This window comes from Folsomia candida, unplaced genomic scaffold (assembly GCF_002217175.1).
Source record: "Folsomia candida strain VU population unplaced genomic scaffold, ASM221717v1 Fcan01_Sc007, whole genome shotgun sequence".
Taxonomy (NCBI): Eukaryota; Metazoa; Arthropoda; class Collembola; order Entomobryomorpha; family Isotomidae; genus Folsomia; species Folsomia candida.
This window is the reverse complement of record NW_019091199.1, coordinates 4,956,275-4,982,338: the sequence shown is the minus strand read 5'-3', so window position 1 is coordinate 4,982,338 and position 26,064 is coordinate 4,956,275. Positions and strand designations below refer to the sequence as shown.

Below are 26,064 nucleotides of genomic sequence, written 5' to 3'. Positions count from 1 at the left end.
AGTACTTAAACCCGCACGGTTTTTGAAAATCTCTGTGCCAATTTTACCCTGGTTAGATAATTGCATGCATCCCATGGGTTGAAATGACCACCACGACCACAGCACACCACATTAGCCCGAGTGGAATGTGGGCAATTGATGTGCGACTAATTTCATTATAAATTCACAACCCTTTCTGTCCGGGATGAAATTGACGGCTTGTCATGAATGACACAGAACGTACGGCATGTGACGAAGACAACATCAGTGTTGTAACGATATTTAATTACAGTTCGGTTCATCCGGTCAGGTCTTGACATTTCACCAACTGACCGACCAAATTAATCTTACGATTAGCGGAATGAAATCCTCCTCTTGGAAAGTCAGACCAGATTATTTTAACGAAATCAGCAAATCGGAGCGTAGTACGTTCCATAGGCCGCGGAACAGAGGGACAATGTCCCCACGGTTATTAGGTGTCCCTCCCATGTTATATAAACCCCTCCCTCCCCCATCCTGCAATGTTAATGTCCCCAAATGTCCCCACACCTTCCCGCGGCCACTGGCACCACCGGTGCTCGACTTGAGTGAATTTAAGTCTAAAAGGTAGGCAGGCAGGCAGAGAGACTGGATTATGACGAGGAATGGAAATGAGATTGAAATTCGACAGATGTGAGAGACAGCTTTCACTTTTGCAGAGACACACCAAAACCCAAGAAGAAATTTAACATTCAAATTGAACTCTGTCTCTTCCTTCCCACATGTAGAAATGAAATGAAATGACGGAACAGGACGGGATTTCGATGGATGGAATAAAGCACAAGGAGGGTCGCCAAACTAGATTTGTGTGACACAAATTGCTCTCCTCCGTATGCAACAAGCGAACCAAAGAGAATCAGGAAGAGGCAGAGGGGTTTTAATGGTATGCTCAAATTGGAGAGGGGGTAATATTATATTAGTTTTGGGATGGCGTGTCAGTTCGGGATGATTTTTGGGACAAAAAATCTTTTGGATTATTACACTCTTAGAAATCTGGGATTAAAATTGCTACTGCTTGGTATTAAAATTATGCCGGTCCAACAAAGTATGCTACAGATATGGTAAAACTTTAATACCGAGCTATTACTACAGGGTATTACTCATCAATACCACTTTAGTAGAATCATATATGAATGAATACCACTTGGTATTATTTTACTACCATTGCTAAGAGTGTACTTACCCACCAGATCGCGTATTTCAGTCGCTTTCATTTTTTTGAGACCCACATAACTTCATTATTTGATAAATATTCCATATCCCTGTATGCATAAAACCTATGATTTATTCTATTTATTTTATACATTTTACAAATTGTGAGAAAGTACGTGACATTTCTCAACTCTGATCTGTTTAGTTTAAGTAATTCTTCGATTTCTCCTCTCTTTACGGTTACACAAGAATTTTTGCATTTTTATGTGATAAAGCTTCATTAAGTGTAAATAGAGGAGGTTTCTCGGGATAGTGTGACACTGTGTCATTTCGCCGTTACATACTCGCTCAGGCCGGAATATTAGATGAGTGAGATTGACCTTTGTGCAGTTGTAGGAGTTAGGAAATTGTGAATTCTGAATGGAGCGAAGGAAACTAATCTGAATGGGCTGAATTTTCCTCTTCACCCATTTGAAACTGTTTGTGGGCTGCATACACAATTGAGGGAGGACCGACAACGAAGGATGAGACGACGGCTATAATTCTACATAGAGTAGATTCGTACGTACATAGCCTTCCCTTGACGCTGGCTGGGAGAAGTTAAAGGAGAAAAGCGGATTAGTTAGGAGGATTCGAATACTTATAGAGTGGGATGCGACTCTGGGTAAGTTTGGGAAAGATACAGCCAAAAACAGGCACAAGTTCATTCATGGATACACTGGTTTTTCGAGCAGTGTTTCGTTTTTGATGTTGAAAACTACTTTTAAAGTGGACACTGTCCAAATGCGTACAAAACTGTCCAAAGGCGTCCAACATTGAAAAATGGGGCAAAATGTCACAAGTTCTTTGTATTAAACTACTTTTTTGCAGATTTATGCACATGCAGATATAGGCAATCTCGCCTTAATTTTGAGTATTTTGGTTTGTGTGTAGCACCACGAAATTTGGAAAAACTCTGCTTTTAACACGCTTACTTACGCTTACGAGATGTTAAGAAATTTTTTAAAGCATCCAGTATTACAGACCAAAATGCTCGAAATTAATGGGAGATTACATGCACGTCTACGGATTATCGAAACATTCAATAATGACGAACTTGTAACATTTTGCCTCATTTTCTATTTTGCACACTTTTGCACATTTCCAACGCCTGTTTACTTTTTATTGAAAATTATTGTAGTTTCGTGAATAATCAGATTCGCTGTTCTTCAGCCAAGAAGAATCCAAATTTGTCCAAAATTCAGTTTAACACAGTCGTTAAAAAAACCCACTATATCGAAACCCTTCTTTTCGATATTACGAAACAAAACTAAAAACACAAGACGATTCCTTTCTTTCCTCATAAAATACAGAAAACAGATCTCGATTCCGTGACATCTTTAACGGATACTTTTCATCTTTCTTTTTTTTAAAGTGACCCCACACACTTACGTGACGTTACATAAAATGTTTCTCCAATACATTTCCACTTTCTCCTCATCCCACTCTCCTTTCTCTTACTTAACAAAATCGCAACTTTCTTTTTTTTGCATATAAAAAAAGAAGAACCTCCTTCTAAAAACTTTCTCCGTTTCCTTCCGTCCATTACCATTTCTCTCTCGTCATCCTTGGTTAGTGGGAGTGTACTTTTAAAAGAAAAGAGAAAGAGAAGGAGGAACATCTCAATTTAAATTTTTACATATGTTCCCGAATTAAAAAATCTTTTGAGGAGGTCGCAAAGGGACAGGAGAGATCAAGTTGAATGAATGAGACCAGCATGAAAATGTACTTTCATTCCCATTTCCCAACTTTCCCGTATTGTTCACGTTAAAAAGATGACACCGCGTGCTGCCAAGCATCATCACCCATGCGAGACCCGTCGTCCTCGTCAGAGCAGCGGCAGAAGGAGAAAAGTTAATTACCACAAAGGAAAAAAAGTCATCACAAATTAATCCCTGGTTAATGCCACGAATTCGAGTTGGACGGACGGACGGACGAAGGGTGAATGGTAAAAAATAGAAGAATGTCACCCTACACGAGAAACCTTGATGCATAACGATCCTTTGAAATGGAGGGAATAAAATGCCCCACTTTTTTTAAAAGATTACTAAAATATTTTAATGCGGGACTTTATTCGCGATGTAATTTCCATGAGTTAGTATTCACGGGGAAGAGGGCTGGTGGACAGTGGCCACGGAAGCTGTGGGGACGTTAATATTGTAGGATGGGGGAGGGAGGGGTTTTTATAACATGGGGAGATGATGGGGACACCGAATAACCGTGGGGACATTGTCCCACGCTTCCGCGGCCACTGTTTATGGAGATAAAGAGGGAGAGAGAGAGAAAGTACCGTAGTTGGGATAAAGCATAAAAATAAAGCCATGTAAAACCAATGTGGATATCTTAAAATAAGGGAAAAGTTACAACGTCCGGATGGATAAAGTGTGTGTGTGTGTAAGTAAAAGTAAAAGTTGTAAGTGTTTCCCATAAATGTTATCAGTTTATGCGACTCGGCTTGGTTTTTGGATGACCAGACCGCACATAAAATGTCGAGGATGATGGTTTTGACAGTAATTCCATTTCACTGTATTGTGCTCTGCTCCTCGTTCCTCGGCCAAACGTCAATGTCAAGTATGTGTCACGTAAAAAGTGGGATTTGTTCGGAAGAGCAAACACTGTATGAGGCGAAGCTTAGTAGGTTTTTCGAAATTGGCCGAGTTAAATGAGGTGGTGCAAGATTCAATTAGGAGGAAAATGGAGCTGGGATGGACTTGAGGATACTTCATTTTAGCTAGATGGCATTATTAGGGGAATATTTGAGCATCTCTATATTTAGTTTTATTTTCATGTACACAAGGAATTTAAATTCTCTTTATTATAGAACGTAACTCAATTATGTGAATAATTTGTCGGCCTGTCCGTCCGCCCATTTGTTCGTCAGCAAGATAACGGATCGAGATAATCGAGCTTAGTTTATACGTGCGACCCCAGGAGAGGGGACTTGGGGACTTTTGGGGATTAATCCGACCACCCCTGCGGGCGTGGTCCAAAATTTAATAATTTTGCTATTGGGTGTCACTTTAAAGGAAATGATGTTAAATTTATTTCAACACGAAATCAACGCCGTCAAAATTTTTTCCCTCCGACCAGATCACAGGTGAAATGTCGAAATTTAAGTAAACCAAATATCCCCTTTGGTTTCATCCTATTAATATTACTACATTTCGTTTGTAACAAGAACAGTTTATTTTGCAATGCAAGAAAAAAAATGTAAATTTTTTCATGCCTTTCTTTATTTATAAGCAGTGCATCCCTGTTATGACTGAAGTGAGCACATTTTCACCGATTTTCACGACCATGTATGTGCACATACATACTAAGAAGAAGATTGAAGTCTGTTGCTGAAGTGCATTTGGGGCAAGTTTAAAACCGAGTTTGTCTAGAATTTAGAAGAAGAAGAGAGAGAAAGCAAGCGTGGAAGAAGACGAAGCTTCGGGTCTAGCCCAGTCTGGGCGAGGAAGGAAATGCGGGAGTAATTTATGATAATGTTTAATGGACAGATGTATCCTCCTCCAAGTCGGCCTTGCCTTGCTTCGTTGGACGCGGTTCAAAACCTTTTTTTCCCTTTTTCGGACCACCAAAACAGCTCCCTTTTTCCTACATATGTACGTACGTAGCAAGGCAGTCTGAGGGGGAAAGCTGCACCACTTGTGCCTCTCAGATTTAGATGTCATTTAGTCCTTTGGATATGTTGGACTGTCCGATAAAGGAACCAGAACCCTCAAGATAATGAACTCCAGGGCCACTTTTGCGCCAGCCACACCCACTCAAATGGGCCAAAATCACGAAACTGTTCATTTTTTAAACGCAACGCCTGCCAAAAGTCTAATTTTTACCCAGATTTTGAAAATTCCTGCACTACTATCTATTATTTAACTCCACTATTTTGAAATTTTGAGTATTTCCGAAAATTTCCTGACGTCTTGGAAGAAATCAGAATTGAATTTGATGCTGAATTTCCAAATGACATTGAAATCTGAGAGGTGCCAGTGGCAAAGCTCGCCTCCTGAGTCAGGTCGGTAACTAACGAACAAGGCGCACTTACTCCATTGCATTTTCTCCCAATTTCAGTTTCATTTCATGATAACTGTAAACTAAAAACACCTGAAAGTCCTTCCACCCAAAGTAGCAATTTATTACGCGAATGTGGCATTTCTTCTCGGAGAAGGGAGGATAGCAACGAAACCAAATTACAGTTACACAACGACGACGACGGCGACGACCTCTTTACTCAGGTAGCAATTTGCATCATTTATTTCGGGTGGAAGCAGAAGAGAAAGTAATATTTTACATGAGACGAGAAGATTCAGATTGGATCAAGAAACGCAGAGGGAAAGAGATAAAGGTAACTCTGGACGACCATCTCGAGGGGAGCGAGACCCAAATCTTGTACACTTTACTTACAGACACTGTTAAAAATCTGGTAGAGTCGCATATATATTTCGTACTGGTATTGGTTTGGTAATAACTTACCACCCGATTGGTAGTAGTTTGTTTCTGAGGGGTAAGTTTTTCATTAAAACGACATTACTACATAGTAATGCCAGTTGTTACCAGTGCCGGTAGAGTCATATTTATATGTACTCCGGTCAGGACTGATTTAATACCAGTTTTCTAAGAGTTCACAAGAAGAAGGTAAACTAATAAGAATGCGAAATGTCAAATGCTTTACGTTGTGTTACACGAACATTATAATATTTTACAGTTTCAAAAACTTTCAAAGAGTTTAAATTTTCAAAAATGTTTACTTTTGAGAAACAAACTTTCACTCTTCTCTTTTCCATACTTTACACGAACCTTAGCATGCACGAGGACAATGAACAAAGGCGTAAAATATGTAATATGACGGAGAACAAAAACCTCATATACGCCAAATTAAGGGCTCTTGACTGACTGCCGCTACTCGGTTTCACTTTCTCTTCAGATCTTTCCCTGAGTGAGGTACACACAGCAAGTTGCACCAGTTGACAGGGTTGCGTTTCTTGTTGTGCAAAGCAAGAAACGTAAGAAATGTGAAGTCCAAGAAACTTCAAGAAAATGCATTAAATATGCGCCGTGTTTAGTCTCCTGTGGATTTTCTACATTTCTTGCACTGCACTGCAAAAAATGCAGGGTGCAAGAAACTGCAGAAATATGCGCCATCTAGCCACGTGCCGTATGAAGCATAGCGACGGGGCGTAGTTTCTTGCGCCTTGCATTTCTTGCAGGTCAAAGCACCTGCAATAAAGCCACTTTCTCCCCATTATTTCTTGCAAGTGGTTACTTTCACCCGGAACACTGCTCCCTAGAAACGGTGAAAAGTGGAGTTGCTCCTGAATAAGCTGTGCCAACCGATGAAAGAATGCGAGAGACCATCTGCCCCCTTTACTTAACCTGAAACAAGGCTTGCACTTGCCCGCAATAATAATCACGTTGATAGCGAGTCAACTACAAAGCCCGTACTTTGCTTTCTCCTCATGACACTTCTCCTATAATAATAATGAATCTGCTCCTTCGTAATGACGGCAACAATTTATAATGACCATGATGGCTGGCGGAATCATGGTTAAAATGCATAATAAATTTGTAATTTGTGTCTCAAGTGTGTATCTTGAGACGAGAAAGGGTCTCGTCTGAGGAGTGAGGTGGATGGTTTAAAAATTAATTTATTTAAAAGTCCACTCGTTTCGGTGTCGATTTAGCGAATGCAGTTTGGCCTGACTTGCATTGTGCGCGTGCATGCTTTCTCCCATTATGTTGTGAAGTTGATTGTACGGTGGTGGTGGTGCCAGTGGCCGCGGAAGCGCGAGGGGACAGAAGGACAATTTCCCCACGGTTGTTCTATGTCTCCATCATCTCCCCATGTTATATAAACCCCTCCCTCCCCTATCCTTCAATGTTAATGTCCCCACATGTCCCCACACGGCTTCCGCGGCGACTGGTGCTGGTGAAAAAGATTGGAGAAAGCTGGCTGCTGGTGGATGAAGATGGTTGAATGGTTTCTTTGAATTTTGAATGGGGTTCATTTAATTCTCTTCTCACCTCGTGCACCTTGGATTTCTTGGAGAAAGTGAGATATGTACGATGGAAATATGTATGGGTGAGTTTTGGCGTTGGTGGTGGAAGTGATTGCCCACAGGCGACGTGGGGCCATTGTGTGATTTTGTGAATGCCAAAGAATATAATTAAGTTCATTGTCTTTGCACTCCTGCCTGGTCGGCCACCTTATTATTAAAGGAAGCCGGTTGAAATATGTATCCAGATGTGGGGCTAATTGGCGGTTCTTCGCTACACACACTCTAAGAAATTTTATGACCGGATTATCAATCACAGACCGGTGAGGATGTGTGAATGGTAATAATATGTCACGGCTCGGTTATAGCGGAATTACCACGTGGAAACAGCCCACCACTATGGTTGGTATTTTATAATTGGACCTTTTTTGGATAGGAAACACATACAAAAAAGGGTCTAATTTTAATGTACAGACCATAGTCTATCTTTAAGCAGAACCCTACTACCATTGGAAACACATACAAAAAAGGTCTAATTTGAATGCACAAACTATAGTTCGGTGGAAGTCTATCGGCAAGCAGAAGCTTACCACCACCGAACTGGTGACAACGAAATTCGGTGTAGTCCGCTGGATTTTTTAGGGTGTAGCTTATCGGTCCCACTTGGCATATGGTTTTATGAGCGTGGTTGAACACTCTGGAAATGATGGAGTGGGCAAGTAAGTAGGAATCGAAATGCAATCTACCGCGATAAATTTAACCAGTGAATTTAACAGAGTTGAAAATAAGGCGGTCATGTAGTTTGGTCGGAACGAGTTCGATGTGGGCACTACATTTATGAATAAAGTGTTCGGAACGGTAATTTTATGCTGGGAACAATCTGCTCATCTCGATGTGTATGAGCAGATCGTTCCAGTACTTCCACACGGCTATTAATTAGCAAAATGAGGGCATGAACGAACCATCTCCATAATTCATTTCATTCAAATCTCATCCAAATCTCAAAGGAGTTTTAAGCCCTATCTCGCCAGTCCCCACCCTAGCGCCAAGCCAACAACCATCCCCACACCAAAACTCATCGGGCGAGCCTTAATAAAACCAAAATGTAGTAAACCGTCACAGCGCGTTTAGGAAAGGGGTGAAACCAGTGTGTTATATAAATAAATATACATCAAAATGAATATCGTATTGTTTTGAGGGTCGAAAATCTATATAAATTGATACGTTTGACGTGTTTTAGTCATTTGTGACCTTTGACCTCGTAGACACGGTCACTGGGAGTGGCGCAGGTCAAAATGACTTGTTCCGTTGGATAGTTCATTGAAGGTACTATTGATTTGACTCTTTATTTGATGTCGTTCTAATTTAAGAAAATCATGACCTATGACCTGCTGCCGTAACCTTGTGACCTATAGAGCCCATTATCTAGTCAGTTCTGACCCTTGTTCCGTAACATGTTTCAAACCTGTATGTCGTTGTGTTCACGAGTAATCGATCCAAAAGACAGACAGACAGACGGACGGACATAACGATGTCATAAAGAACTTTCACCCCTTAATAAAAGCACACACATACAAACTTCAAACAACAAAAAGCTACTCGCTTCTGCCGAGATACGTTCTGACATTGGAGGAACAAGCAACCCAGCCAGCCAAGCCGCAACTATTTCACTCACGAATTTCAGATGATAGGATAAGAGTGGCGGCGAGGTCTCAACTTCCGACAACGTAAAACCAACCTCAAATTTAACATCACACAACGAACGTGGAAATCAAGTCCCTGCTTTAAAACTTGATCAGAAATTCACTCCGCACAGATCCGGTGCTGCTGAGCAACAATACCTCCAATTTGCGTGGTGGTTGGTTGCTTCGAGTATGTAGTCACTAAACTACTACACACAGTTTGGTCCATGAGCTGGATAAATCATCAGCCTTCCCTCATCTTTCATACATACATCTCCTTCCTCTCTTCCCGTTGACGACGATGACGACGACGTAGCCAAAAAGGAAACGATGCACCGCACCACCAGCAACAACAACTTTGCGAGATGAATCGCTCTCTCTCTCTCTGGTCGTGTCTTGTTTTACTTTAGTTTATGCCCTCAAGTCTCAAGTTAACGTGATATATCATACATATCTGTAGTCATCATGTTCCCATCTCTGGTGAGGGAATGGATTTAAAAATGAGGCTCTCTCTTCTTACATACACTCGAAAAATGCGAGATAAACCTGAGTAAGTAAAATGTTGGGTGCAGTCTAGCCCAAAATAATGCTGTACGGAACAGTTTTTGTATGTGAGCAGGGTTTCGGGTGAAAGTAAGCAACGACTTGCAAGAAATAACGTGGAGAAAGTGGTTTCTTGCAGGTATTTTGATGGCAAGAAATGCAAGGTGCAAGAAACTACGCCCCGCCGCTATACTTCACACCGCGCGTGGCTAGATGGCACATTCTCCCAGTTTCTTGCACCTCGCATTTCTCCCGTTTCTTGCTTTGCAGTTTCAAAAATATAACAAGAAACGAAACACTGTTTGTGACTCTTATCTGCATTGCTTTCTCTCTACGAGAAGCTTATCATCATTCATGATGAACACATAGGGACTAACTAGTGCATATCTACATACACACACAAGTAAGTCGGATGGGGTTAGTTGGTAACGCAATGATAAGAATAAGGAGGCTGTCGCGTTTCGAAATATTTACAATATTTTATCCGCGTCCGTCTTTCTGGGTTTTTGGTACATATTTTGTTCGCACGTGGGAAGAGGTGGATGGATACTTATGTACGAAATGAGGATGGTGTGGTGTGTCTCCTCTGTTCTGTGAAAGTGGATGGTCGCGGACATTAGTGCAGCTTGAGTTGTTTGATAGGCATAAAATAAGACCGAGCTTTCTCCATGCATCAGCCCGCCCGCCCGGAGTCGGAGGGGCTGCTGCAAGAAGAGTTTGTTTGCTCATTTCTCGTTTAGGGATGAGTGACGACGACCACGGCGACCATCCTGCGTCAGAATTCGTTTATATTTATTAAGAAAAAGTTGTTGCATAAGGGGAGAAAGTTTTCAAGAGGTACGAGACAAGCAAAATAAGGGAGAGTTGTGTTGCGCCAAAGTGTAGGCGATGTTTAGAGGCGATTTTGCTATGTACGTATTTTGCACAATTTTATTGGCAATGCAATTTTAAGTTGTTCTCGTTCAGTGTTTCATTTTGGAAAAGACATCATCCAAAAGCGTGCACAACTGTGCAAAAGCGTCCCACATTGGAAGTGCTGCAAAATGTTACATGCCCTTCACTAACGACTTTTTTTGCAAATCGATGCACATATGTATGCAATCCCCCATTTATTTTATGCATTTTGATGAACTTTGTATCTTGGTTTGTGTGTAATACCATGAAATTTGGAAAAAACACTTTCGTTTTAACAGTTTTTATGAGAAATTAAGAATTTTCTGTATTATGCATCAAAAAGCTCAAAATTAATGCGAGATTACAACAAATCATCGAAAGACCCAATAACCAACAACTACAACTTGTAACGTTTTACCCCACTTTCTATTTTGGACACTTTTTGACGTCCAAAATGCCGTGTGGTTAAAACCAATGCTGGTTGGACGACTGTTTGGTGGTTAAAACCATAGCGAAACCCTATTCCATCTGCTATTAGATAAACGTGCAGCTATGAAATCATAACGTGTGCATTTCTATTAAAATTACGAACATTATATTCAAAATATATGACGTGCGAAATTAAATATGTATGTTATCCTTTTACGTAATGGAATGCAACTTATTATATAAGACTGCCGCACCGGATTTACTTCTACACGCTCGCTCATCCTCCCTCGGAACTTGAAAGTGTATGCAAATCTCATGCTAATGAGCAAAGACAAAGAAATCCTGCAGGAAACTGCCTCCGCGTCCTTCTTGTGATCGGAATTCGGAAACGTTTCTTTCTTCCGTTTTTTCTCCTCTCTCCTTTTCTCCCCAAAATTTCTTCGCCCAAGTCAAATTCACGCATTCAGATGCAAATCTGATTTTATTACGCGTTTATTATTTCCCCTTTGAATTTTAGTGTGGTCATCAAACACAAAATGGCTACATCTTACTTACCTTGATTGTTACGAGAGTCACTTTTTATGGGATTTTTATTATCCTGTGCAATAAATCTGAGCGACACGTGACCACTTATTTGCTGCCGGGTTACATAATTTCTATATTATTTATACGTTCCGTGACGCGACACGACATGGCTTTCATTGTAAAATGTACTTGGTCACAAGTGGTGGTGATGTGAATCGTATGTCTCGAACTAGATTCTGAGTGAGAGCCTCCAATAAATTTTTAAGCAGGGTCCGACACAAGAGATTTCTTTCTTTTCTCTACAAGAAAACCAAGTCTGGAGGAAGAAAACACTGATAAACTTTTATCTCTCGGTTCAGGTCCCAAGTTTAAATTCAATTAACTGTTGAATCCATAAATACACTGGACACGTGGGCTGGTGAAAGTGAAAATGGCAACACTTTGATTCTTGGGTGAAATTAATTTATCCACTTTCTCGGCATGCAATTTTTGCAAGAATTATGCACTACTCGTGGTCGTGGTATGTATTTGTAACAATAAGAATGTGATAACACGACGGAATTCCCGGTGTTATTCTCGTCCTACTGCTTAAAGTAGTGCAGAGAGAGAAAGAGCAGAGTTCTACCACCGACTTTCACCCACGACAAGAAACTGACTCAAGAAGTGAGTGGATTGGAGAGAAAGTCGGCCGTGTTCGCAACGAGGGAAGAATTTTCTCTTCTTCCCATCGTCATGATCATGATCACGGAATGGTTTTGGTCGTAGTAGCAGAAGCAGCAGCCGTGCTGGTAGTATACGTACGAAACAGGATGAAAGAACGTGTGCCAACGGAGCAGTCGTGTGTCCACTCGAGAACTAGAGAGAGAGGAATCTTGAACAGAGAAATAGCTGAGTTTGCTCTTGTTGCTTCGTGAGTGCGGTGAAAGCATCAGTTTTCAGTCCGGCTGGGCTCCGCGTACGTAGAATCAACTTTCACTCGAAGTGAAAGCTCTGCGTAAATTTGAGGAAGGAATTTTACAGAAAGAAATTTGGATAGGATTCTCTCTCCTCCTCTTTTTTTGCAAATTTGCATTTTCTCTAATGTGCAAAAAGCAGCGGGCTGACTTGACTCAAAAAAACCAATAATAATTGCAACCTGCTCTACATATCTATCCATCGTTAACTCATGAATTGTTGCTGCAACACCGGTCACGTCGCAAAGTACTTTCTCACTTTGCTTACGTATCCAATATCCATGTAAATAAATGTATGTAAGTAAAGGGTAAAAAAAAGTGAATCATTCCGCACGCAAAGAGCAGAGATAAAAGTGGATTATTTAAACCATGACGCACTCTATTCTCCAATATCCAACGAAACCAAATCCAACCAACCACCCACCGGATGGAGAATGGAGGTAGAAGCAAAGAACAAGTCGAGTAGCAAAGTACACCCGAGGCAGGCAGGCTGTAGTAGAGACAGTGGCCGCGGAAGCCGTAGGGACATTGGGGGAGATTAAATTTAACATTGTAGGATAGGGATAGATATGGGTTTATATAACATGGGCAGATGATGCGGACACCGAATAACCGTGGGGACATCGTCCCCTATTTTCCGCGGCCACTGGTGGTAGCAGAGACCTGACAACCGTTTCGGTATAACCATGTTTGGGCTCAGCTTGGCGGTGACACTTCACCTAAATTGTGATCTGCACTCTGCACACTCGTGTCGTAGGAGCGAAGAAAGCCCAAGTTTACAGACCGAAAACAGGCGTAGAAAGTAGGCAATCTAGACCAGAAAGTGGTGGAGGGCCGTATCCCGACCGGGTGTCGCCCTGCCGTCGGGAAAAGTGTGTCGAGTATTACGACCCCACTTATCAGATTCGCCAAGCCAAATTACAAGAAAATGATATACGAAATGAGCCCCAACTTCCATTAATGCTTGGCTGAATGTGAATCACAGAAACCATTTGTGTGGCTATCGTAGTGCTCGCTCTGGGGAGATGCAGAGCAGAGCAGTCTTGCTTTCTCTCTAAAGGTCCAGAGATTACGGGGAAAGATCCATAACTCGAACAATTTTATGAGATTTTATTACAGATCCAATTTACTTATGAGGCCTTGTCTCCGCCTCCCACTTTTCCTCGTTTATTTAGAAGGACGACTTAAAAGGAGGGATGCATAGTTTTTCATGACTAATTTTAAACTGAGAATAGAAGTCTTGCAGCGTATGTGCACAGATTTTGGAGAAACTGGTGTTAATCGAGTGCAAATTTAATTGATATGAAATTTGCAAAAGACAGGATCCCCCAACTTTGGGAGATCCTGTACTTACTTACCCTTTAGAGGGTAAGTTTGGTAGAGATAAGAGAAGAAGATGTTCTTTAAAGTTCGCAAATTTTTACGATTTCAAAATTTATTGCACATTTTCTCCTCTTCGGATGGAAATATCTCTGTCAAACGTACTCGTTGGGAGATCGTGTCTATTGCAAATTTTATAGTAATTAAATTTGTGATCGACTAACACTAGTTTCGCAAAAATCGGAGAGCATACGCTGGGAGGCCACAATTCTGAGATGATGTCATACATTACATAAAGAACATGGAAACGCAAAAAGTTATGACGAAAACGTTCTTATCATTTTATCACAGGATTTTTAGACTTTATTTTATTGTTGTATGCACACTCTCTCTCTTGCCATGCATCATTTTGAAAACAAATATTTTGTTTTGTACTTTGGGTTGTTAGCGAACCGAAAACTTTCTCCGTACATACGCTGCCCACCATTCCACCGCCACCACCAGCTCTTCTAAAGTACATACGAAGAGGAAGTTTAGCAATAAACATGCAGAAATGAAACACACCACATGGATTATTCTGTACATCCCGGCATCCTCATCGTTCAGTCAAGGAGCAAATATTGCGGAAAGTAAGACAAACAAAACTAAATAAAATGGTTGTGTTGAACGTATGTATAAGCGCAAAAGTTTGGGAAACTAATAAGTCAAAAAGTTTGAATTTGCCGGTTCTTTTTTACAACCGATTAGTTTACAGTTTGGTTTTGAACTCAATTTTAACTAAAAGCTAAAAGTGTTAAAGGGTTCAAAATGCAAATATAATCTTTCATGGTTTTTAACACGAACTTGCAAAATATGTGGTTACATATATTTTTTTGCAATTTACACATTTGTGCGAATATTTATACGAGATAAAAAATATCTCAGAACCACACACACACCAAATTTCTTCATCCTATTTCATCTTGTGGAACTTTCTCCTCCTCATATTCTTGCCTTGCTTTTATCAAATCAACAAATCTCCCCCGTTTTCCAAGTGACATTTGCGAATTGCTTTCCATCGTCCTTTTTTCTTCTTCTTCTACTGACTGATACTTGCACTTACTTCTTTGTGTGTAAGACCTGCGCATAAATAAGGCCGGGCTGGCATACATACAAATACAAATATTTTCTTCAGCCTGTTGTGCAATGCTGAGAGGAGAGCAAGTGCTGTGTGGGACAAGTATTTGTCGCATAAGGCCAAACCAAGTGGTGATGGTGGTGGTGGTGCTGGTGAGTAAAAGTTGGAGAAAGCAGGAATGCAAAATAAAATAAAATAAAATGGAATTGGCATCGCGTCCAACGAGCTCAAGCAAGCAGTAGCCGCGGAAGGTGCCTTGGATCGTGGGGACGTGTTAAATATATAAGCGACGGGCGTCTACGGTGCTCACCAAAATTTTCCGTACCTGTTTTCAAGCTCAAGAATTTTTTTTCGACAAAAATCCGGTGTTTAAATAAAAACATAATTCCCATGAAGATTTTAAAAATAGGAGAATCAAAATTTTGTCGATTGGTACAAAATGAATTGCATATTTTAATGACGCTATTGTTCGCTTTTAAAAAATAGAGACAAAAAAATCCGAGAGGTTATCTGGCAGAGTTTGTTTACATGGTACAAAAATTGCTTGTCATTAGAAAAATTTAGGACTTGTGTCTCTATTTTTACCAACAATCTTATAATTAGATTGAAAAGACAATATTTTTACTGCATTACCAATGGCAATTTACCATATCATTTTAAAATTATGGTTGGTTACTTCAGTCCTACGACGCAACCGTGGGGACAAATGCTTTGCACGGTAAAATTCCCGCGCCCACATTGTCCTCATGTCCCCACGCTTCCGCGGCCACTCCAAGCAACAATCCAAATCCTGCCGATTTCACTCCTGACTTGACTCAAACCACTGCCACTGCCACTGCCATTGGTACACACACACGGAGGAAGAGAGGGAATAGAATCGAATGCCGAATAAATTGTGGGAGTGGAGAGATGGAAAATTTCCCGATTTCTCTCCCACCGAATGGATTGATTCTTTGCCAAGAGATAAGCAAGCACAAGCACAAGCAAACACAGAAAGAACTTCATGATCATTCCAGGGCCAAAAAAGTAAAGTAAAAACTGATTCTAAATCCGAACCCGGTATCTGAAACATGTCCAGTCTAATGGGTACGCTACCACGAAATGACGTAATTTCAGATAAAACTTTTATAAAATGTTGCATAACGTTTTTAACTTTTGCCAACGTGTCGCGTAAGCAATTGAGAGGAAAGATATGTGCATATGTAGGACTTGAGAGGGAAAGTTGTTCCGTGGACGCTCCGATTTTCGATTCGGAGGAGGACACAATGAATAATATATTTTTACGTATGTGTGTACCTATCTCCACGCAGTGGCCGCGGAAGCTTTGGGGGCATTAACTTTTGCATTTTATAACTATTTAGACCCTTTTCTTCATAAGAAATAATATATACAAAAAAGGTATAATATTAAAATACAAATTATAACATTGCAGGATGTGGGAGCGAGGGGTTCACGGGCATACCTTTTCAAAAAGTTCAGTATTCATTCAAAAGTCAGTCATCTCGATTTCTGAAACCAAAGATCTTCAATCACATTCAGTCAATTTCTTTAAAACTCATTTCATTTCACTTCATCAGACTTCATTTCTTACTTCGCCCCATGTATAAAGCATAGGATGAAAAATGAAACGAGTGAAGAATCCTTTCATTTACTCATTTGTCTGAAAAGACGGAATCCTTCAGTCATTTTCATTCATTATCATTCACTATTATAATAAATCAAATGAATGAAAATGAACAGGTATGATCATTGGCAGATGATGGGGTCACCGAATAACCGTGGGGACATTGCCCCTCTGTCCGCGGCCACTGTGTCCACGCAAGATTTGTTCCCTCATAGTAATGCACGCAGTATGTACCGTCAACAATGGGGAAATGGATGTGTTGCGTTGCGAGTTTACTTTTTTTTCTTCACTCGAGCACAATCAAACCACATAATATTATTCACCGAGGAGAAAGTGGGGAAGAAAATGTATGCGTTTAATGTGAAGGAATATACATGATAAAAATGTAATGGGATTTCAACTCGTAAATCATATGCAAATTGGTTTGTGCTAAATAAATGCGAATTTTTATTAGGTTTGGGAGATTTTGTGCAATTTGAGTGACTTTAGCGACGATTTGGTAAAGGTTAATATCTGAATATGGGAAAATTCAATTTCTAGATTTGTGGTGTTTCGGATTCTTTTAAAGGCTGGATTTTAAATTAGACATTAAATATTTTCTTATTGAAGCTTAGTAGTCGCATTCGTAAACTGAGCTAAGTTTTGCAAATCTTTATATTTAATTGCATAATCTAACAAATTAAATATTTATGATGCCTCAAAATTAAATATGGACACTGTTAGAAATCTGGTATGGTCATGCGGGTGTTGATTTCTCCGTATTAAAATTTTTACCGCTTGGCATAAAAATTATTAGCATTTTCCGTAAGAATTTGATATCTACATGGTAAAATTTTAATATCGAGCTATTGCTACAAGTTATTACCACTTTGGTAAATACCACTTTTGTATTATTTTAATACTGGATTCCTAAAAGTGTTCCACTGACGAATAGTAACGGATGAGAATATTTTCTAATTTTTGCGTGGGGCTGGATTGGATAGCACGAAATTACTACGTGTACTACAACCAGCCAAATTTCTTCCCGCCCATTTCCTACCTTTTACCTCTTTTCTTTTCACTTACACTTTTACAACCGCTCATAAATTAAAGCCGCCTCATTATCGTGATGATAAGACGGTGCTACATCCACTGCCCAAACATTTTCCTCGTCAGGAGGAGAGTGGATACTGGTCAAACTCTTGTAATTGGATTTGTCAAGTGTCAAACACCAATAAAACATGTTGGCTGACTTTTCTCTTTTCTTTACTACTTTCTTATCAGCACATCGTATAGTAACCTCGCACCTTACGCACACTCTTAAAAATCCGGTGACAAACGTGACTAATAGTTAATTTTTACACTCTTTGGAAACTGGCATTAAATCAGTACCAGAGTACATACATAACTCTACCGGCACGGTAATAACGGGCAGAACCGTTTAGCAATGTTGTGATAATGAAAAATTTACCACTCGGAAACAAACTACTACCAATGTGGTAGGAAGTTAATACCAAATCAACACCAGTACGGAGTATGTATCCGACTCTACCAGATTTTTAACAGTGTAACATTTCGGCCGTAGTATGTTTCCACTTGGTGATAGGCTGTCACCGAGCTAGTGGTTGGTGGTCTAACGCGATAATTACGTTGGCTGTAAGCGAGCGGTGATGTATCATCATCATCCGGTAAAGTCACATATACCCTCCGATCGGTAATAATCCATTGGTAAAATTTCTTAGAGTGTACTTTAACAAGCTAACCCACCACCTCCACCTTCCCGACTTTTATTGTTACACAAAATACTCTTGCTCCCACCTCCACGTGGTAATAACTCGAGCAGTTTTTTTCCCAGCATTTGTTTCATTTCATTTCACGTTTTACAAGAAATACGTTCAGAAAAGGGTGAAAGTAGGTACTACAAGAAAGTGGAGAATGAACTCGAGGTTATTTTCAGGGAAAACCACAACCCCAGAGTAAACAGGGTCCAGCTAGCTCGGTTTTCTTGGTGAAAGTAAAAGAAGAAGAAGAAGAAGACGAAGGAACGAGCTCGTCAAAGGCTAGTTAACGAGCTGCTCTGCTACCAATTTTCCTGTGACCCAAGACTCCACTGCTACCCGTGTAAATGTATAATGCACAACTTTCACTTCACTTCTGCCCCACAAACCGCAGAGAAAAGAAGAAGCATACTCCGGGAAAACGGAGGGGGATCAGTGGGTCGGTCGATCCACAAATTTTGTAAATACCACTGTTATGCATTCAATTACAAAATTCACCCAGGTAGAAAACCCATTTGCAAAAAAGTTTCCCCAGTAATTTGTGCCAGATCCCGGGTAGAAAAAGTCTACCCGTGAAAATGAAGGTTAAACTTTCTCCAAAAGACTCATCTCTTGTCCTCGTGTCAGTTGCGGTGTTCTTTTTCAAGCTGGCTGGTCACAATTTCGGACGGACTTGCACCACCACCACATTTGAACTATTACGCTTTCTCCGGCAACTTTCTCCGTCCGGATTTTTAAGCCGGGTTGGAAGGATCTCAGTCAGGCAAAACGAAAAGGCTGACAGGGACGAGTATGTACTAACTCATTCACTCGACCAGACCACATGGCGGATTTAGGTACGTATGTACTCGTCCCCCATTATTTTGGGCACAACCACAGGAAAATAAATGTGGAAATAAAGTGAAATAAAGAGGGTGGGTGGTTTTGTTTGCCGTCTTGTAATGTAATCTAAACTCGGAGGTGGTTGGTTTTCGGATGGCGTTGACAGAAAATGCTGCATTGCACTTGAGGGAGTAATCAACATTGGGGAAGAAAGTACCAACCGCTACGAGAGAGGCAGAGGCTAAACGAAATGGTACTGGTTTGTATGTGGCGTGGCAGCCAGTGGCCGCGGAATCAGAGGGACAATGTCCTCCAGGTTATTTGATATCCATATCATCTGCCCATGTTATATAAACCCCGCCCTCCCCTATCCTGCAATGTTAAAGTCCCCACACCTTCCGCAGCCACTGGTCTGGCAGTTACCTTAAAACTTAAAACGGGTGGTTTGAAACCTTGGCTGGTTGAAAGACAAGACAGTTCTCCCGACCGACCTGGGTGGTTGGTTGGTACTCTTCATTTTCTACTTTCACCACGAGAAAAGGAATCCAATTCCGACCTGATGGCTCGCCTGATTAGTTGCAGATTTATTTTACTGCAACGAAGGGAAGCGTTTATTGCGTGGAAAATGTAAACTTTGCACTTTGACCGTTTCTTGGGAGGAAGAAAAAAGATGATACTTTCTCTCTCACTCACTCACTCACTCTCACTAGTAGATTTCTCAACTATAAATCGATTACTGTAAAAAGTTCGTTTTTTTTCATGGAGCTTTTTACCAGTGTTAGGCTTCTTGGGGGTTTACTACATTTCTTGCAGGGCAAGGGATGAAACGCAAGAAATGGGGGGTGCAAGAAACTGGGAGAAAGTGCAAGAAATGTGTGCCATCTAGCCACGCGCGGTATGAAGTACAGCGACGGGGCGTAGTTTCTTGCACCACGCATTTCTTGCAGGTCCAAATACCACTTTCTTCCAGCTATTTGTTGCGACTGGTTACTTCTTGAACCTAAACATGCAAGAAAGTGCACGAAACTACAAGAAACTGAAAGAAAGTGCAAGAAATATGTGTCATCTAACCATGTATGAACTATTTAAAGCGTCTGGTCGTAGTTTCTCCCGCCATGCATTTCTTTCAGGTCAAAATACCTGCAAGAAACTACTTTCACCCGAAACACTGCCCTCACATATCTTTTTACGTACTCATACGTACATACATACACATCTCAAAACTAGTACACATAACATCATAAAACTTTTCATCTCTCAAACAACTAAGTAAATTTGATTTTGATGAGGAGATTGTCAAACGTCAATCCCTTTTCCGGGAGTTAATTTGAATTGAAGAGTTTTCAAAAATTCATACATCCATCTCCCCAATTCCCGCGAGGATACGGGATGGATATGAGTGAGCGAGATGGAAAAGTATGTGTGCAGGCAAGGCAAGCAGGTTGCTTGTTTATTCTGGAAAGCAATTCATCTTTGTCAGTCAGCCCATGTAAATTTTTAGGTTTGAGAGACTTGTCAATATTGAATTTTCATATGGAGAAAAAGGAAATATGTTTTTAAGGAAAGGTGCTTTCTCTAAAAAAGTTGGATATTTTGCAGCATTATGTTTATTATGGTGACGTTTGAGGTGTATTTCAAGAAATAGGTTTCAGACTTTTACCTATGTATGTAGTTTGAAATAGGAAAAGTTCCTGGTTTTTAGTCGGAAATATGTAATGTGACGCATTTCGATTTTTGCTACTGTCTATTTCTGGATTTTCTAAGAATTGATCTTTTAATTACATACCTGGAATGAACGAAATATTACTTGACATGCGGATTATTAACTCGGATGACGCATCGCCAAAATCAGTACATTTTTAATCATTTCTCAGCTTTGAGAATTTATTTTAAAATTCTGGACGACAAATTTGTAGTTAATGAGTTGATTAATAATTTAGAAAATGTACAGATCGTCGAGTTTTTCAAGCCAGTTTTGAAGATTTCCAATTTTTTGATGGCATCCTAAAGTTGAGAGCTCTTCCTTCAAAATGTATCAAAATTCTGGAGTGTATATTTTTAGAAAATTGACAAAAACCTTCTCAACAAATTTGACGTTCAGAATTTTGCAATAAATTTCCAGAGCAGAGAAATGCGACGATGAGTCACATGTTAAGGTTAAATTATTCCCTGTGCAAGGAACGACACTGCTATTATACAAAAATTACTGGCTAATATAATAGAATGTTTTTGCGCTGACATCAGCATACACATTGAGTCGACGTGGACGTCCAGTCCACTCCATTTCAATACTTCCATTGTGACATGATTCCTTTCCTGCACTGTCATTTTCCTGTCAAGACTATCATCGCAGATTCCATATCAAGAGAATCCGCGAGTCGTCCGGCTGAAGAAAAAGAAGGGAAATGCATAGCGTATCGAACTCTGTTTCTCTCTCTCTCAGTGTTTCGATTCATACGGGTTTGCCAAATTTTTTGCACTGCAAATCAAGAAATGCAAGAAATGCGGGGTGCAAGAAACTGCAAGAAAATGTGTCATTTAGCCATGCGCTCTATGAAATATATCGGCGGGACGTAATTTCTTGCAGGTCAAAATACCCACAAAAATCCACTTTCTCCCCGTTATTTCTTGCACGTGGTTACGTTCACCCGAAACACTGCTCTCTTTCTCTCTCTTGGACAAAGAAGAAACGAAGCAAAACTCTGAGAAAAGGCTCAAGAAATCTTTCCGCAATTTATTTCCCAACAACAACACTTGCTAAAAATACTAGGGCAGGCAAGGTAAGTTTGGTAACCCAGATTTGTGTCGTGTCAGCTAAAATAAAAATATAATACAAACAATGCGAGGATGTAGTCGTCGTGGGTGGGTTGGTTGTGTCACTCGGTGTCAGCACGTGTTCCATGTACCTTTGCATGTCCTCCAAATGCATTAAGTGATGTCGTGGCAAATAAATTTTGAAATCTTGACGTGTCCCGTTTTCTAAAGAAAAATCCTCCATCACGTCACGACAACGCTTGCATCTTTATCAAGTGGTGAAAGAAACACCTTAATTCGTCTCGCAGCTCGGGAAAAAATAAACCGATCTATACAAACGAAGTGTAGCAATAGGGTGAAACAGGCAATTCTCCCAAAAATGAGGCGACCTCACCCCCTGACCTCGAGGGGGAGGGTCCGATTGACCCCAGAAGATAAAATCCTCCCCCTGGGGGTCATATGTCTGATTCCACAAACCGATCTCGATTATCTCAATCCGTTCTCCCGTTATCCTGTTGACGGACACACGTGCGGACAGACAGACGGACAAAGTCTTTCCTTAATACGGTTTCCCCCCTATACTAATAATTTCCTCTCCTCGAAGAAAAAATAAGGAATGAACTTCAACAATGTCCGAGGGGAGTCAGCAGACGTAGAAAAATATGAGAAACACACTTTGAACCTTTTTTTCTGCGAAGGATCTCCTCTTATTTTCTAAGGGTATACATACCAAGCGATAGCATAATAACTATATCATCCCCTTTGGTACATATATCTCCTCCTCCTTAGTTTAGCGGTGAGTGAGTGAGTGAGTGAAGGAGAAAATGTGGCTTATTTAAGGTTTTGAGTGCAGTGGACAGAAAAAAACAATGGAAAGTAAACCTTTGAGACTTTTTATTGATTTTGGACCGGGTAGAGCTTCCATCCTTTTCCTCCCGTTGAGTTGACTTTCAACCTTTCACTACATACGAGCGAGACACGCTGCTTTCTCCTCGCGAGATCTGTTTAGCAGGTTGTTCTCCTCAGAAGGAGAAAGTCTCAGTGAGAGGAGGAAAAACGTACCGACTTTGCTGGACAGAGAGAAAGAGAGGAAATCTTTGTGTTTTATTGGTTGGTTGAGGTCCCATGGGTGAAGTGTCCAATCTGTCGCTACAGGGTGTATTTGTATCGCTCTGTGATGTCCACGTTCTCCTATCACGAAGTCGTCATCTGTAAATCATTGGCCATCTTATTCCTCTTTTTCTTCTTTTTTTATCTTGGCCAAGTGGTAGGACGACGTGGGGCAGCTAAACTACTTGAGATCAATAATGATACGTACTCTGGACTGGAGTAGATATTGGATAGAGTAGAGACGGCCAGTTACGAAGTACTAAACTTATTTGGTCCGTGCAATCTTTGATGGAGGGGATGGGACGGAAATTGCTAAATGATGAGTCTATTTGGTAGGTAGTTAGAATGGAGGTCGCCCAGTGTATGGTCACAGATTTTGAGCAAATTAGTGGAAGTCAATCTCAAATTTGATTAATATGAAATTTGCAAAAGACGCGATTTGCTAATCTGCAGATTTGGCAGTGATATTTGCATGTGACGAGGAGACAAGTTGTCTTAGACAACGCGTAGTAAATTTGTAAAGTGTAAAATTGGTTAACTTTCAGGCGCGTTTTCTCCTCTTCGGATGCAAATATCTCTTCCAACGTGACCGTTGGAAGATCGTATCATTTGCCAATTTCTTACTAATTAAATTTGTTATCAATTGATACTAATTTGCTCAAAATATGAGAGCATACGCTGGGAGACCTCATACTTAATAAAGAAGCATTAGAACAACAATACAACTTTTTTTATCTTAATCTCGAGGTAGATTAGCTAATAAAAATTACCCATTAAATCCCACATGACGTCCAAATTACATCCAAATTTTAAATTCAGCCTGCATACCAAATCGTCTCTAAATATTTGTGGCAGTGGGTCATTTAATTCTCTCCTTCTTAACCAAAACCTTAGATAAATTCGCATAGATAATAATTCCACTCGGATAATCATCATCATCATGATCGCGATCGTCATGATCATCATCATTTTGGTAATATCTCGTGGAGAGATTTTGCAACGGGGGGAACTCACTTATCTACCTTTTCCAGCAGAAAAAAACCCAAATTGCTAACCCAAGAACCTACCTGAATAGATTTTTTATCCACATTTTGCTTGCTTACTTTCTCCCCGACTTGATTCGCGAGACTTGATTATTCTCTCTCCTCGAGTAAATCTGCTCGAGGCAAATTTTCCATATTTTTCGAATCTTCTTCTTCTCCTATTATGCAGTCTGCATGGGTTCTAATTCTACTTAATGAACTCTCTCGGTGAAGTTTTTGCTTTGTTTTCCTAATGTTACGTCAAGAAGAGAAGATGAGATCCATTTCTTTTGATTTACATAAAAGAATTCAGAAAAGGGGGGATTCAGGTATGAGAGGTTTTACTTCAAAGGACGGAATTGGTGACTGTATGCCATGCAATGCGAAATGAGCAGTTTTGTTCTTTTTTATCCTTTTTAAAAAATAATATGCATAAAAAGAAGAGATATTTTCTCGACTAAGGAGATTCTTAACTTAAATTGTTTTTCGTTAACAAAATTTCCTTTCAGCCTGGCACGATTTTTAGTTTCGTAATGGAATTGAAAGGAAAAGTTATACAATTTAATGCCTACAAATTGTCAAGATTTGTCAAATCTTTGTTTGATCTAGATTCATCTTGTTAAATGTTAACTGGGTTTCATATTTGGAAATAAATTACACGAAACCAAGCTCCGTTCCATCTTTAAGTATGAATAGATAGATGCCAGTGTTTCGGGTGGGAGTAACCAAACCACGTGCAATAAATAATAGTAAGAAAGCGGGTTCTTGCGGGTATTTTAAACTGCAAGGCGCTAGAAACTACGTTCCGCCGCGATATTTCATACCGCGCTTGGCTAGATGTCTTGCACTTTCTCACAGTTTCTTGCACCTCGCATTTCCTGCTTTGCATTTCAAGAAATGAAACGCTGGTAAAAACCAAAATTTCGAAAATTCTGTCCGATTTTTGTTGTAAACCACCTGCAAGAAAGTTATCTACCTTATTTTTCACACTTTCTCTCACTTTCTTACACCTCCCATTTCTTGCATTTCTTCCTTTACCCTGCAAGAAATTTTGCAAACCCGCCCGGCACGAAACACTGCTTCATACTTGTTATGGCTACGAACTCTTCAAAACTTTCTCCTCTCATCAATCACTCCTTCCCTCTCTCACCGGGATGGAGAGGGGATAACCACGACGCTAATATAATGAACAGCTCCCTAATAATAACACCGACACAAAAGAAGAAGCAAATGAAAACAATGAATCTAGACAAATGATCATTTCCTCCACTTTTAGCGCAAACAATGCCAACAAGGCTGACCTTACTTTAAGCCTAGTTATTAGACTTTGGCTCACTCGCAATGGGAGAAATTTGTGTAACAACAATAGACCACAAAACGATACTCGGAATATGAATCCAATCCAATTCACCTGCATGAATCAGAGCCAGAGCTCTGAATGAATAGAATAGTTCCATGCATTGAGTAAGGATAAAGAAAAGAGACAGCACAACAGAGTCAGAGACACAACAACAGCAGAATAGCAGCAGCAGCAGAAGTAGCAACAACAACAGAAATCTGCCACAATGGAAGCAGTGAAAGTATCGATTATTTTGAACGGGGTGAAAGCAAAGTGAAAGTGGCAGTGTCTGTTCTGTTCGTCCTTCGCAGCCTGCTTTCTCTCCACGAAATGAAGAGAACAATGCGATTTTTAGTGTCATAAATGTGTACACAGTTTTCAGAAGAAAATTCATTAAGGTATCAACACCTTTCACCGAGTAGAATTTGTAGAAATAAATAAATTCAAAAGTTTCGCTTTCTCTTTTTGACTTGTCGTCGTGATTTATTAATTTAGTTTAATGGAATTAAAATCATTGTGCAAAGATCGGTGGTGCTGGTTGATGACTGACTGATGTGAGATTGACTAAAGTAAAAGAGGAGAAAGTTTGCGATATTTATTAAGGGTGCATGCAGTAGAGATTAAAAGTATAAAAGTAAAGTTGTCCGATGGAAGTGTTTACTTTTCTCGACTTGGCACCGCCACCCAGCCAGCCAGCCAAAAAAAGAGGAGAACGAAAGAAAGGAAAAGGGATGTCAAAACTTCAAAAACTTTTTTGAAAAATGACCATACATGAGGAGCCAGTGCAGTGGAGAATGAAAGCCGGCGAAGAGCCAACTATGTATGCATGGATGTATGTATGTACGTCAGTATGGGTGGTGGGTGGATGGGTGGGTGGATGGGTGGGTGAATGTAAATGGTTGCATTGTTTGCCAATTAAGTACGTGTGTAGATATATGTATTGTTTCGCTATAGATACGACGAGATTTGCA

At 40.2% G+C, this 26,064-nt stretch overlaps 1 protein-coding gene across 3 annotated transcripts in view; it reads right to left on the bottom strand.

The window, feature by feature from the left end:
* The window catches only part of LOC110852667 (neuroligin-1), a 107,757-nt gene that overhangs the window by 75,471 nt on the left and 6,222 nt on the right, over positions 1-26,064 (bottom strand). Inside the window, exon 1 of one of the 3 annotated variants that reach the window (XM_035853937.1) lies at positions 11,306-11,907. The exons of the other annotated variants lie outside the window; for them this stretch is intronic. The gene's annotated coding sequence lies outside the window, so the exon portion shown is untranslated. Of the gene's footprint in view, positions 1-11,305; positions 11,908-26,064 lie in introns of those variants that run through there. 3 annotated transcript variants of the gene reach the window in all.